This window comes from Melospiza melodia, unplaced genomic scaffold (assembly GCF_035770615.1).
Source record: "Melospiza melodia melodia isolate bMelMel2 unplaced genomic scaffold, bMelMel2.pri scaffold_51, whole genome shotgun sequence".
In the NCBI taxonomy this organism is placed as follows: Eukaryota; Metazoa; Chordata; class Aves; order Passeriformes; family Passerellidae; genus Melospiza; species Melospiza melodia.
The window spans coordinates 3,445,258-3,458,199 of NW_026948797.1; the positions used below are offsets into that span (position 1 = coordinate 3,445,258).

The following is a 12,942-nucleotide window of genomic DNA, read 5'->3' on the forward strand; positions in this document are numbered from 1 at the left end:
TCCGTCTGAAGTGGTGTTTTTATCACTTTTTCTGCCTCCCTCCGCTCCCTCCTTATATTTATCCAACAGTCTCCACGTCATTGCTGGCTCTAAAAGATGTTCTGTGGAGGGGAATTCACCCACTTTCCTCCCCAGCCCCTCCTTCACTCCACTGAGATCACACACTTAGAAAAGCTTTCTAAAATAGCTTTTGCCTCTTGATGTTGCTACTGGGTGAATCCTTGTGCAGGAGTTTCAACCCCCGCAAATGAGTCTGGGTTGTGTAAAGGCTTGAGAGCCAGGGATCCTTCTCTTGTGCCCATGGAGAGCTGGACATGAGATACAGGAGAGGAAATCCCCTCATTCCCACTCAAAATACATCCCCAAATACTTTCGTGTACTGGATTCTGCCCACTGGCCAAGGCTGCACACCTTGGCCAGGTGAAGTAATAGTGAAAGACAGAGAGATGAGATCCTGAGCAGCTCAACCAAAAAAAATTCCCAGATTCATCTACGTGAGCAAAAAGTGCAGGAGCTCAATCCAAAAGGAGGAGTTTAAGCGGATCGGCTGCGTCTCAGAGCTTGTTTGTGTTGATGTGCTTCCAACCACTGCTTTTTTTCTGTCTGGGAACTTGAAAGAGTCTGAGCAGGAGGAGTTTGGTTTGGTTTGGTTTGGTTGGGTTGGGTTGGGCTTGCTTTGGTTGGGTTTTGTCTCCTCGCAATCAGAAAGCAGCAGCGCTACCAGCTCCCATCTCCTTGGAGCGCTCCCGATCCCGATAGTGAGTCACCGCGGACGCGATGGGAGCCGAGCCCCAATGGGCTGATCCAAAATCCCTCCCGCGACTGGGAGGCGGCTGGGCTGTAGCAAGGGGGTGCTCTCACCCCGGGAGTGGAGATGTGGGAATATCCTGCTGGAAACGCAGCGTTTTGCTGGCAAAACTTCACTCCTCACTCCACCAAAACCCAGCGGCTCCCGATTTCACAGAGGCAACAACTTCAACCATGAGACCTCTGGGTGCTGAAAATAACGCAGTGTTACTGAAAATAGATAAACTCTGCTCCAAGCATGGCAGATCCATGGAGATTTGCTTTCCTATGCCTGCCCATGTGAACTGGCACAACTGTGCCAGGAGCCTGCGGATGGGGGCCAGGCACGGAACTTGCCTTTGACTCCCAAATTGCTTATGCAAAGTCACACCTGGGAACAGGAGCACAGGTTTTAATTAAAGCAGAGGGAAAGGATTCATGTGGAAGGGAATCATTACTTCCCTAGCTCTTCTAGGAAAGCCTGTTGCTGCAGACAGTGGCAATTAAGTTGACTATTACAAAGGATTTGGAAGAGCAAAGCAAAGGATGGCTTAGGCACCAAAACAAGGAAAATTCTTATGGAACCTCTCGGTCCCTCACACTTTCCTTTCTCGGTTGGTGTCACTCACATGCAGTGGTGTCTCACTGAAGGTGCTCAGGGCTGCAGGGGGGCTGTGCTGTCCTCTCAGGTGGGACAGTTCCCTGGGGAGAGGCAGGACATGTCATGGGGGGTTGTCTGGGGGGTGAGGGCACTGCAGAGAAAGGGGAGGAGGAACAGGGCTCCTGTCTGCCTCTGAGCTCTGATTTGCTCTTTTTTTCAGAAGGAACTAGAAAAAAGATGTTAAAAACTCTCCTTGGTTAAGGTTGGGTTGTCAAGAACTGTGTTAAATCCTCGCACCCAACCTGTGCAATTTGGCGAGGTCAGAAATCGAGGTGACTCAGAGTTTATTTTTAACCTTCACTGGTTTTTTGGCCTGTCTGCAACATCCTCTGGACAGCAGAGACTGAGGAGTCTTGGTGGATGACAGGCAAGGATGACATGAGCCAGCTGTGCTCATGATCAGAAGGAATGGAATTCCCAACGAAATCCTGGGATGCCTCAGGACAGGCATGGCCAGTGGGTCAGGGAGGGGATCCTGCCCCTCTGCTTGGCCCTGGTGGGGCCACGTCTGGAGCTCTGTGTTCTGCTCTGGACTCTGCAGCTCCAGAAGGACAAGGAACTCCTGGAGAGGGTCCAGTGGAAGCCACAAAGGTGATGAGAGGTCTGGAGCATCTCTTTGATGAGGCAAAATGGCAGGAGCTGGGCGTGGTCAGTCTGGAGAAGAGGAGGCTGAGAGGGGATGCCAACAATCATAAGAATACCCAAATATCCATTAAAATATCTCATTTGAGAGGGTTTCTCATCAATCCATGTGAACATCTCCAAGGGCTGGAAAGAGGATGGTGTCAGACTGTTCAGTGGTGCCCAGCGACAGGACAAGGATCCCAGAATCCCCGAGGTGGGAAAAGACCTCTAGGGTCATCAAATCCCATCTGTGCCCAATGCCCACCTCATCACCAGCCCAGAGCACCGCGTGCCACATCCCGTCATCCCCTGGACACCTTTGGGAATGGCAATTCTACCACCTCCCTGGGCAGCGAGGAATCATGGCCATAAACCAGAACACAAGAAATTCCACCCCAACGTGAAGAAGAACTTATTTCCATGGAGGTGGCAGAGTCCTGGAAGGGCTGCCCTGGGAGGGCATGGATTGTCCCTCTCTGGAGACATTCCAAGCCCACCTGGACGCCCTCCAGTGTCGCATGTTCCAGGTATCTGTGCCTTGGCAGGGGGTTGGACTGTGTGAGCTCCAGAGGGCCCTTCCAACCCCAACTGTTCTGGGGTTCTGGGACTCTGAGTCTGGTTTTGTCCCTGGATTTAATCTTTCACTGAGGCTCCTTTGATTTCCTGGGCAAAGGGGATGAGATGTTGCTGCGTTTTGGTGCACCTGGGTTTGAGCAAGGTTTTGCTGAAGCATCTCCTTTGAACTTGCCAGGACACGCTGGCATGTCTGCTCCTGCTCCTTCCCCTGCTCCTGCTCCTTCCCAAGTTCTGCCTGGAGTTATGCAGGGCCAGGATGTTGCAAGGTCAGGGCAGAGCAAAGCATCTGAACCTTTGTAATTCAATAAGGGCTCTGCAATAATGTTTGGCTGAGGGTTTTTTCTCCACTTTGTTTTATTCTCCTTTTGCAATGACTGACTGAAATATCTAAATATCTGCATCCGTGGTGGTGTTGTGCTCCAGCACCCATCCCCAACCCAGATCTTCCAGATAAGGCCTCCCCAAGAGCCCTGCAGACACTTGGGCTTGCCCTGGCTTTTTAAGAAAGGAAAAATTGAATCCTGAGGTTTTGCCTGGATGCCCCAAACCCTCCCTTCCATGGAAGAAAATATTTTGGATTAACCCAAGGAAGTTAATGAATGAATGGTGATTAATTATCTTGTCACTTATGGATAAAACTCCACCCTCTTTCTCTTCCTCCTCTTCCTCCCCCAGTTTTCTCCAATTCTTGAATTTATTTTGGGACAACCAATTTCAAGATTTTCATTATAATTTAATCAGAATTTCAAAGCTTTTCCCTGGAAGTAAGAAAATATGCCTTCAGCTCATTCTGATGAAGTTTGGAAATACTTTCTATTGCTGGTTCTGGTTTAGAATGAAAAGATAAATAAAAAGAACAAATAAATTACAATCTGGTTTTATTGGACACATTCCAAACAGAGAGAGGAAGGGAAACACGGAATCGCATCACTATTATGGAAGTATTAAAAGCTGCAATTTTCTTTTTTAATGGTGCTTTCCAAAAATAAAAAGACACAGTGGAAGGCTAGAGGGGTAAATTCCACCAGAAAAGGGGAAAATAGATTTGGGATGTTGGAGTTCCTTTGGGATCCTTGTTTCCCACACACTGGGCTGGAACCAGCTGCACTTCCCAGTTTCCCAAAGGTCTTTCTTGTGGCAGAGGAGCCCACACAGAGAAGAGATGCTGGAATTCCCCCAGGAGCTGTGAACGCGGCCCTTCAGGCAGCTTTTCCTGTGTGATTTTTACAATCTCAGACTTTCCCCACCTGCTGTGACCAAGACCACAGGGAAAGACAACAAGACTTGGATGCTGGAGGATTTGGGAATTTTTGAAGACATTCCAGCAACACCATGCATGGGACAGGACAGAAACCCCATTTAACAGCAAGCACTGCTCTTGCTTTAGAAGAACTCATTGTGTCAGACATTATTTAGAATTTTTAAATCCTATAATTTAGAAAACAAGCCCTTTTTCATAGGTTCTGGATCAATCACTGGTCAATCCTCTGACAAAAACCACCCCCGAAGTTACATGTAAGGGCCACTGTGGGCAAACTCATTTAAGAAGAGAAAGGGCAGGAAGGGGAGAGTGATTTGGGAAAAGCTTTTTGATAAGGTTGTGGCACACTGAATTCTCATTTGTGAGTGGAGGGATCTCAGGTTGCTACTCCAACATTAGTGCTCCAAATCCCTGGTCGGGCTCAAATGCCTGAGCTGACTCAGCAGCAAAACTTCACAATATCTGGAAGAATCATATCTTTCAAAACTTGCCTGTGAATGGAGGAAAGAGGGATTTTCCATCTCACCAGAGTGACTCAGATTGAAGAAAATTTTAAGAGGGACATTACAAGCCACTGCCTGGGATCTTTGAGTAGCCTCCAGGGGTATTTCTAGACAGCAGAAAAATAACCCAGACCTCTGATGCAGACGAGCTTGTCTTGTGAAGGAGTGAGTTGGGCTCATTCCAGCAGTGAAGGCAAAGCAGGGTGAGCTAAACACACATTCCCAGCCCATCCCTGGGCTTCTGGGAGGAAGAAGCCAGAACTGAGCTAAAACTTTCCCTGCTGTTTGCTCTGTTTCAGCTGATGGCTGTGGGTGGCCACAATCACAAGTTGTTTGGCCTTATTAAACACAAATGGAAAACCAAACCAATTCCCCATTCAGAACAATCACTTAGGACCATGTTTTCCTTTAACTCCTGTTCCAGGGACTTGGAGAGCTCTGATTTCTGTGTGTTCCACTGCTTTTCTTGACCCAAGATCCAAATGCGTGAGAGCTACAGAGCAGGAGCAGGGCAGGGGCAGCTGGAAGGGTGGAGGTGGGGGAGAACGGTGGTCAGGAGGAACAGAGGAGGGTCTGGGCTTGGCTTTACTCAGGCTCTGTGGCATTCTTCAGGCTCTGGCTTTTTATGCTCTTTTTGCTGGAGGAGGTTTTGGAGACGATTTTCACACCTGGGTTGGTGCCTTTTGCACTTCCAGAGCTGAAATTCCCTCCGCTGGTGCTCAGGGCGCTGCTGCCACCCCCGGCATGGCTGTAGCTGCCAGCAGTGCCCAGACCACTCCCTCCTCCAAATCCACCTCCAAGACCACCTCCAGCCCCAAGTCCGAGTCCTCCTCCACTTCCAAAACTGTAGCTTCCTCCTCCTCCTCCTCCTCCACCGCCAGCTCCAAGACCGAAACTGCTCCCGCCGCCTCCTCCAAGGCCAAAACCATTTCCAACACCTCCTCCGAGACCAAAGCTGCTTCCACCACCTCCTCCAAGGCCAAAACCACTTCCACCGCCTCCTCCACTCAGGCTCAGTCCACCAAATCCTCCTCCTAAGCCAGCTCCACCAGAAATGCCGGAGGTGGAGCTGATGACCGCTGCAAGGAAAAGCAATCAGAGGGTTGGACATCTGCTTGGCAGCCGTGGAATCATGGGATGGGCTGGGCCAGAAGGGGCCATAAAAGTCATCCCATCCCTGCCCCTGCCATGTGCAGGGACTCCTTCCATTATCCCAGGTTGCTCCCCCACACCCCTCCAACTTGGCCTTGTACACTTCCAGGGAAGGGGCAGCTACAGCTTCTCTGGGAAGTCACCCAGTTCCAGGAAGCACCACCATCAGGACCTTGACCCACAAGACTTGAACCCAACTTCCATCCCCTGCACAAGCCCATAATGACAGGGGAGGGCTCCAAAAGTCTTATGTGGGGCAAAATTTCCCTTTCCCCATGGTTTCTCCCAGGCCTTGCTCCCAAAGCCAGACTTTGGGATCCAGAACTGTGATACTTACAGTAGCTGATGGGGTTCAGTCCCTCCCCACTGAGCCTGTTGGGGGATTAGAGAAGATTAGAGCAAAATTATGGATAGAGGCAGAGAAACCAATCTCTGATGGGAAAAGTGACGGTCACTATTATCCCCGCAAGGATTTTTCTCCCACCTGCTCTCCTCGCCCTCCAGCAGCTTCCTGTAGGTCGCTATCTCAATGTCCAGGGCCAGCTTGACGTTCATGAGCTCCTGGTACTCCCGGAGCTGCCGGGCCATGTCAGCCTTGGCTTTCTGCAGGGCGTCTTCCAGGTCAATCATCTTTGCCTTGGCGTCCTTGAGGGCCATCTCCCCGCGCTCCTCTGAGTCTCCAATGGCCGTCTGCAGGGTGGCACACTGCAAGGGATGGGGGGGCCTTGGAAAGCTGCTCTTGGCTTTGGGTGAGAGTCACCCAAGGAAGAAACCCATTCTGGCTGTGATGTTCTTGGAAAATGTTCCAGCTGAGCTAACACGGCTGGAGTTGAAATGCCAGGCTGGCAAGAGCAACTCAATAGTTAAATTTTACAGAGTGAAGCCCTTTTCAGGCGGGAATTCAACACCTTTAACGAGCCTGGAAAAGTCCCTGATCAGCAAACCTGAGTTGTGGTGTTGAAGGACAACAGAATGGGGCTCTGTTGGCTCCTTTTGCCATTCCTACCTGGTTCCTCGTGTTCTCTATCTCAGAGCGGATCCTCTGGATGAGCCGGTTGAGCTCTGAGATTTCACCCTTCGTGTTGCGCAGGTCATCACCATGTTTCCCAGCCGTGGCCTGCAGCTCCTCAAACTGAGGTGAGAAGGAAGATGTAACCTGAACCATCTGAGGAGTCTGGCTGGAGGAGACAAGGCTCAAACAGCCCCTCTTAGGGTCAGCAGGGATTTCGTGTGGCAATGATGGGTCAGCTCACCTTGGTTTGGTACCAAGCCTCGGCCTCGGCGCGGCTGCGGTTGGCGATGTCCTCGTACTGAGCTTTGACTTCGGCAATGATGCTGCTCAGGTCCAGGTCCCGGTTGTTGTCCATGGACAGGATGACAGCAGTGTCGGACACTTGGGCGCTGAGCTGGGCCAGCTCCTGTGGGAAGCACGTGGGAGCTGCACTTACCTCTCCCAACCCTCAGAGTGGTGGCATTCCGCAGCCAAGGACAACAGCATGGCAGGAATCGGGGATTTGTCTGTACCGCCTCGTAGAGGGCTCGAAGGAAGTTGAGTTCATCACTCAGGGCGTCCACCTTGGCCTCCAGCTCCACCTTGTTCATGTAAGCAGCATCCACGTCCTGGAAAAGAGCAGCTGTGGGGACACCTGTGGCACCTGGATCCTCTTCTCAGCCAGGAAGAAATTCCTAGCCACAGTCAAGAAACAGCCAAGCCTGGAGACAAGGCTGCCCCTTTCCCTGCTGCCTGGTAGAGAAGCTGTGCTTGGCACATCCCACTGGAAGAGCACCAAGACGGCATCTCTTGCCCCAAAAAAGTGCTGTGTGTAATTTGGAAGTGGATAAGGAGGGAGGTGCTGGCTCTTTGGCCTTGGTACCTGGTATTCCCAGGCATGACCAACCCCCTTTGTCCCTACATGGTCTGTTTTGCACCTCTGTGTGTTGTGGGACCAGAGTGGGAGGAGATTTTGCTTCCTTCCTACATTTTTGCTTCCTTCCACTCCATTCCTTTCCCGCAATACCATGAACAAATGGTGAATTAAAACCCTTCTAAAGGATTAGGATGCAGCTCCATGAGATGTCCCATCCCTCAGGATATTCCCAGTTTGTGCAACGGTTGGGGCTGGCTCAGCATCTGCAGCACCTCCTGTCTCACCCACCTTCTTGAGCACCACAAATTCGTTCTCTGCTGCCGTGCGCCGGTTGATTTCCTCTTCATATCTACAGAGATAAGGGGAAAGAGGTGCTGGATCAGACCTTGAGAAGCAGAACAGGTGTCCAGGTAGGACTGCAAAGTGATCTGGACTGAGGGTGGCATCTCCAAATCAGCCTCCTGGGAACTGTCCAGCTCCAATGTGTGAGATTCCCCTTTCTCAGAAGGCTGAAAGGGTATTTTTTACTTAATGCAGATGTAACAAGGAAGGTAAAGCTGGTTTAGAGGATTTTTCTTTGCAAGAGCCATCCCAAGGTGCTGTGTCCTGGCTGAATCTCCATTTTTTGATGGGAAAAATGTCGATGGATCCTTTTTGGTGCTGTTGAGGAAAATGGGTCCTGCTGGGAGAGATAGGGAGTATTGGAGGTGATTAGAGATGTTTTATGTTATGGGTTAGAGCACAAACTGGAGACACTTTTTCCCCTTTCCTAGAGAAATTTCCATTAATACTTCAGTCTGGATGCTTAACTTTCAGAAATTGAAATTTTTGACATGAGTCATAAAATCATGGAATTACAGAATCATAGAACCATAGAATCAGCTGAGCTGGAAGGGACCCCTGAGGATCCTTGAGTCCAACTCCTGGCCCTGCACAGGACACCTCACCAACCCCACCCCATGCCTGAGAGCATTGTCCAAACCCTTCTGGAGCTCTGGTAGCCATGGGACTGTGACCATCCCCTGGGGAGCCTGTTCAGTGCCTGGCTGCCCTCTGGGTGAAAACTCCTGCTGCTCAATGCTCAGCTGAACCATTTACAGCCCATTTCACACTCACTTGTTTTTGAAGTCCTCCACGAGGTCCTGCATGTTCTTCAGCTCCCCGTCCATGCGTCCCCGCTCATTGAGCAGGTTGGCCAGCTGCCGCCGCAGGTTGTTGATGTAGGCCTCGAACAGCGGGTCCAGGTTGCTCTTGCCAGAATTGTTTTTTTGGCCCTGCTCCTGCAGAAGGGTCCATTTGGTCTCCAGCACCTTGTTCTGCTGCTCCAGGAAGCGAACCTGAGCGTTGGGAGGCAGAAGAGGCTTAGGCAGAAGATACCTGTGAGCTGATAGCCAATATTCAACACTGGCAGTGATGCATGGCAGGAGCCAAGGGAGTCCCGAACTAAGAGTTTCCAAACTGAGAATATCCTCTAGATTATTCAGGGCTGTGTTAGCCCAACCTGTAGCTGAGCAAATCCACCCTTAGTGGACAGTTCTCTTCAGAGGCAATTTGGTTTAGGAAGCCAACAAGCAATGGTAAGAAAATTTGGGTTCAGGTCTTTCTTCATCCAGTGAAGTTCTTCTTTCACACCCTCTGGGGTTTCTTTCTTTGTAAGATACATATCTTTCTTAAAGCCAAGGTCTGAGTACTAATGCTAAAATTGCTTAATTGCCCTTCTTTTCGCTCACACTTACAACATATTTATCCAATTAAAAGCTGAGGAAGGACTTGAGTGGTTGAGTCAATTGAGTCAATACAAAAAGGATTTTATCTTGCAGGCAATAAACAACAAAGAGTGAGACATCTGCTGCGATTGCCCAGAGAGTGAGTGGTGTTGAGCCACTAGACCTGGACCCAAAAGTGACTTATGCCATTTCAACTAATTTGTGTTGTTTCTCAGGCACAAAACCTGGATCTAATCCCATTACTACAATTTTCTTGTCTTATTTTCTGCCCTGTCAATGTTCAGAAGGACATTATTGTTTGAGAGACTTAACCAAGACATGCAGGGAGAAAATGTGTGAAAGACTGTAGATTTCTAAAGTCCTATTTTGGTGCCTACTAGATCCTCACTCCCCCTCTACCACAGATCCACAGCACCCAACAAGTCTCACCTTGTCAATGAAAGAAGCAAATTTGTTGTTGAGGGTCTTGATCTGCTCCTTCTCATCTTTCCGCACCTGTTGGATGTTTGGATCTATCTCCAGGTTCAGCGGTGCCAGGAGGCTCTGGTTTACAGTCACTTCTTGGATTGTACCCACTCCAGGTGGGCCCCCAGAAAACCCCGGGGGGTTCCTGCCACCTCCCAGCCCTGCAGGGAATCCTCCCAGCCCCCCCAGCCCACCAAAGCCAAACCCTCCACCACCTCCATGACCACCACCATAGCCAAGCCCACCAGCACCTCCACCAAAGCCAAGTCCACCACCTCCACCACCAAGCCCCAACCCAAGGCCACTACCAGCCCCACCACCACCAAACCCACCTCCTCCACCACCAAGCCCCAGGCCAAACCCACCCCCACCTCCCAGGCCAGAGCCACCAGCAGCTCCACTTCCAAAAGCAGCTCGGAAGCTGCTTCCAACCCCGATGGAAATCCTCTTGCTACCACCAAGGTTGTAGAGGCTCCTGCTGCCAAAACCTCCACCACCGCCAAAACCGCCGCCACCACCTCCTCCAACGAGCTTCCCAAAGCCTCCTCCTCCTCCTCCTCCTCCCCGTGCCACAGACACAGAGCTAAAGCCAGCCCTGTTGCTGCTTGGAATTATGGCCGAGGCAGCGCTGTAGGATCGGCCTCCCCCTCCTGCCCTCATGCTGAGCGCCCGGTTCATCGCGGCGGCACAGAAGGGCCCCACACAGCCAGAGAGACTCTGCAGCTCTCTGAGGAGAGGGAATCAGGGTGCCCCTTTTATCCCCCGGGGATCTGGGCTTGGCTGCATGGAAGTCCGGTGATCAATTTAGTGCCTTCATGGTTTTGACGTGCCAGGAGGCAGCTGTCTCCCTGAGACTTGTTAAACCCTGATTGCACCCAAACACGCCTCCTGGGGCTGGATCTGCTCAGCTGGAAGAGTTATCTAACACCCAGATTTCTATCTCCTCACAGAGATGGGTTATTGCATTTTGTATTATTTTGCTTAACCCTGGAGGTGACCAAGGCCAGGTTGTGAGGGCTTGGAGCAACCTGGGTTAATGCAAGGTGTCCCTGCCTGTGGGGGGGATGGAATGAGATGGTCTTTGAGATTCCTTCCAACCCAAACCATTCTGGGATTCCATGATTCTAAAATTTCCTTACTGTGAAAAAAAAATAAAATGTTATAAAGCCAGAAATAATGTCTTTGATTCACAATTCTGCTTAAAGGATGCAGCACATCAACACAGAGATCAGTGCAGAGTCCTCTGGACTAACTCAAGTGAAAGACAGTGAGAACAAAATTGTTAAATCTGAACAAAAATAATTCATGGGGTTTCTTCACCTGAAGGCAGAAGGCGGCTTGATGTTCATGAAACCTGACACCCCTTTTGGGGCTCTAATTTATCCAGTTTGCTGTTCCTACTCCCTGGGCAGGGACCATCTCTTTGGGATGAATTGACAAAGAGGTCCTGATCAAGTTTTCCTCTTTCTCCTTTCCAGATGTAAATACCACCTCGAATTTGGCCCATTTATATTCATTATTTAGCCTATGGCAGGCTTTCTAGGCAATTCCTCTGGACATTTGCATTTCCAGAGGACAACTCCATTCCATGCAGAGGCTGTGTTGTGATTTCTCCAGCTAGCTGATGATGTGATTGATGCATTTTCATCTTGACTAAAAACCATTTCAAAAAAAAGAGGCAGATTTTCTGAAAATCTCTCTGCCCATCTCTGTGGAATGATGTCATTTTCCCACTTTAGGATGTAGTGAGTCCTGAGTTTCTGGCTCTCTCTAGCTCTGATTTCTTTTAAGGACCTTTGAACATTCCATCCAAAATGCTGCCAGAAGCAGATTTAACCAGCATGAAAAATACTCCCACAAATCCTCCTTATTTTGCTTCCCGGAGTCCTTGGGAAAAAAGATACATTCAACAGGGTGTGGTGACATTTTCTGGTATCTCAGACTTTGTGGAACTGCAGTGTTGAGAGTATTTTATCCCTTGCATGTCAGAGCTCAGCTGTTCTTTGGCATGAGGCTGCCCTGGTGGCTTTACCTGAATTCTGCAGAACTGGAGCTTAAATATATTTACAGGACAGGACTCTACTTGCCTTTCAAAACACATCCCCGTGCCCCAGAGCTATAAAACCATTAAGGAGCTAAAATCCCACTGGCATCTCTGGAAGAACAGTTAAACAGGTGCTACTGAATACAGAAGACCAAATATCTGATTATCCCTGGAGAAACGCTGCTGGGCAGGCTCAAATGGAGAGCTGGGGCACTGAAAGAGAATTTCCCTTTGCAGTGAGAAATTATTTCAAGATGGTGCAGGTCAGCTTGTTTCTTTTTGGAAAATGTGGGTCTGAACCTGGAATGTCACTTGAAATTCATGAGCATCCATTGCCTCCGTGATTTGCATAAAACTCAAAGCCAGGGTGCGATGGGAAAATGAGATTTTGTCTTCATGGTTCCTTGACCCCAGTAAAGGCAGCTTGTCCTGAAGCTGAAGAACGGGTTCAGATCAGATGTTGGAGCTGAATGAATGTAATGGGATTAAAGGTGGGGCTGCCAAGAAGAAAGAAGGAATTGTCACTTCAGGCTCCCACACTCTTCTCCCCGCGGCTCGTTATCCACAGGGTATGTGAGAGATGCAAAGGCCACGTGAAAAATGCTCCTTTCCCTCCTGGGCTGCTTGGTGGTGTGCAGGAGCCGAGGGCTGGTGCTCCAAACCCAGAGGCAGATGTGGCATTTTCATGTCTGTTTGCATCAACTCTGCCAGGCACTGGGCTCAAGCTGAAAGAGGGGAAGTCAAAGCTAAATATAGGGAAGAAATTTCTCCCTGTGAGGGTGGGGAGACCCTGCAGTGGATTCCCCAGAGAAGCTGTGGTTGCCCCATCCCTCAAAGGGTCCAAGGCCAGGCTGAATGGGGCTTGGAGCAACCTGGGATAGTGGAAGTTGTCCCTGGACACGGCAGGGGGTGGAAGAAGATGTTTTATAAGATCCTTCTAACCCAACCATTCCATGAATCTATAGTTTTGGACTCTATCAATTTACAAAAGAGTCCGTCCAGATTTACACTGTGCAGGATTTGACCTCCACCCACCCCAAATCCACATTCCTGGCTTTTTTCTCTCCAAAATACCCTGATCTACGTGAACATCTTCAAGCAGGCAGCAGCAAACATGGCTTTTGCAATAGCTGGGAGTTGAGGACAGGGATGATTAAAGGTTTTTTCCCAGAAATGCAAGAGCTGCCAGACTGCTTTTGCCCCCTGGGGAGCTGGCTGGTGTTTGGTGTTCAGGTATTGCTTTGCAGGGAGATGATCAACATAAATTATGAGCTG

General features: G+C 49.8%; 1 pseudogene; it reads right to left on the reverse strand.

Moving 5' to 3' along the window:
• Positions 1-3,508: 3,508 nt before the first annotated feature.
• LOC134413818 (keratin, type II cytoskeletal 5-like) lies at positions 3,509-10,409 on the reverse strand (annotated as a pseudogene).
• Positions 10,410-12,942: the final 2,533 nt, after the last annotated feature.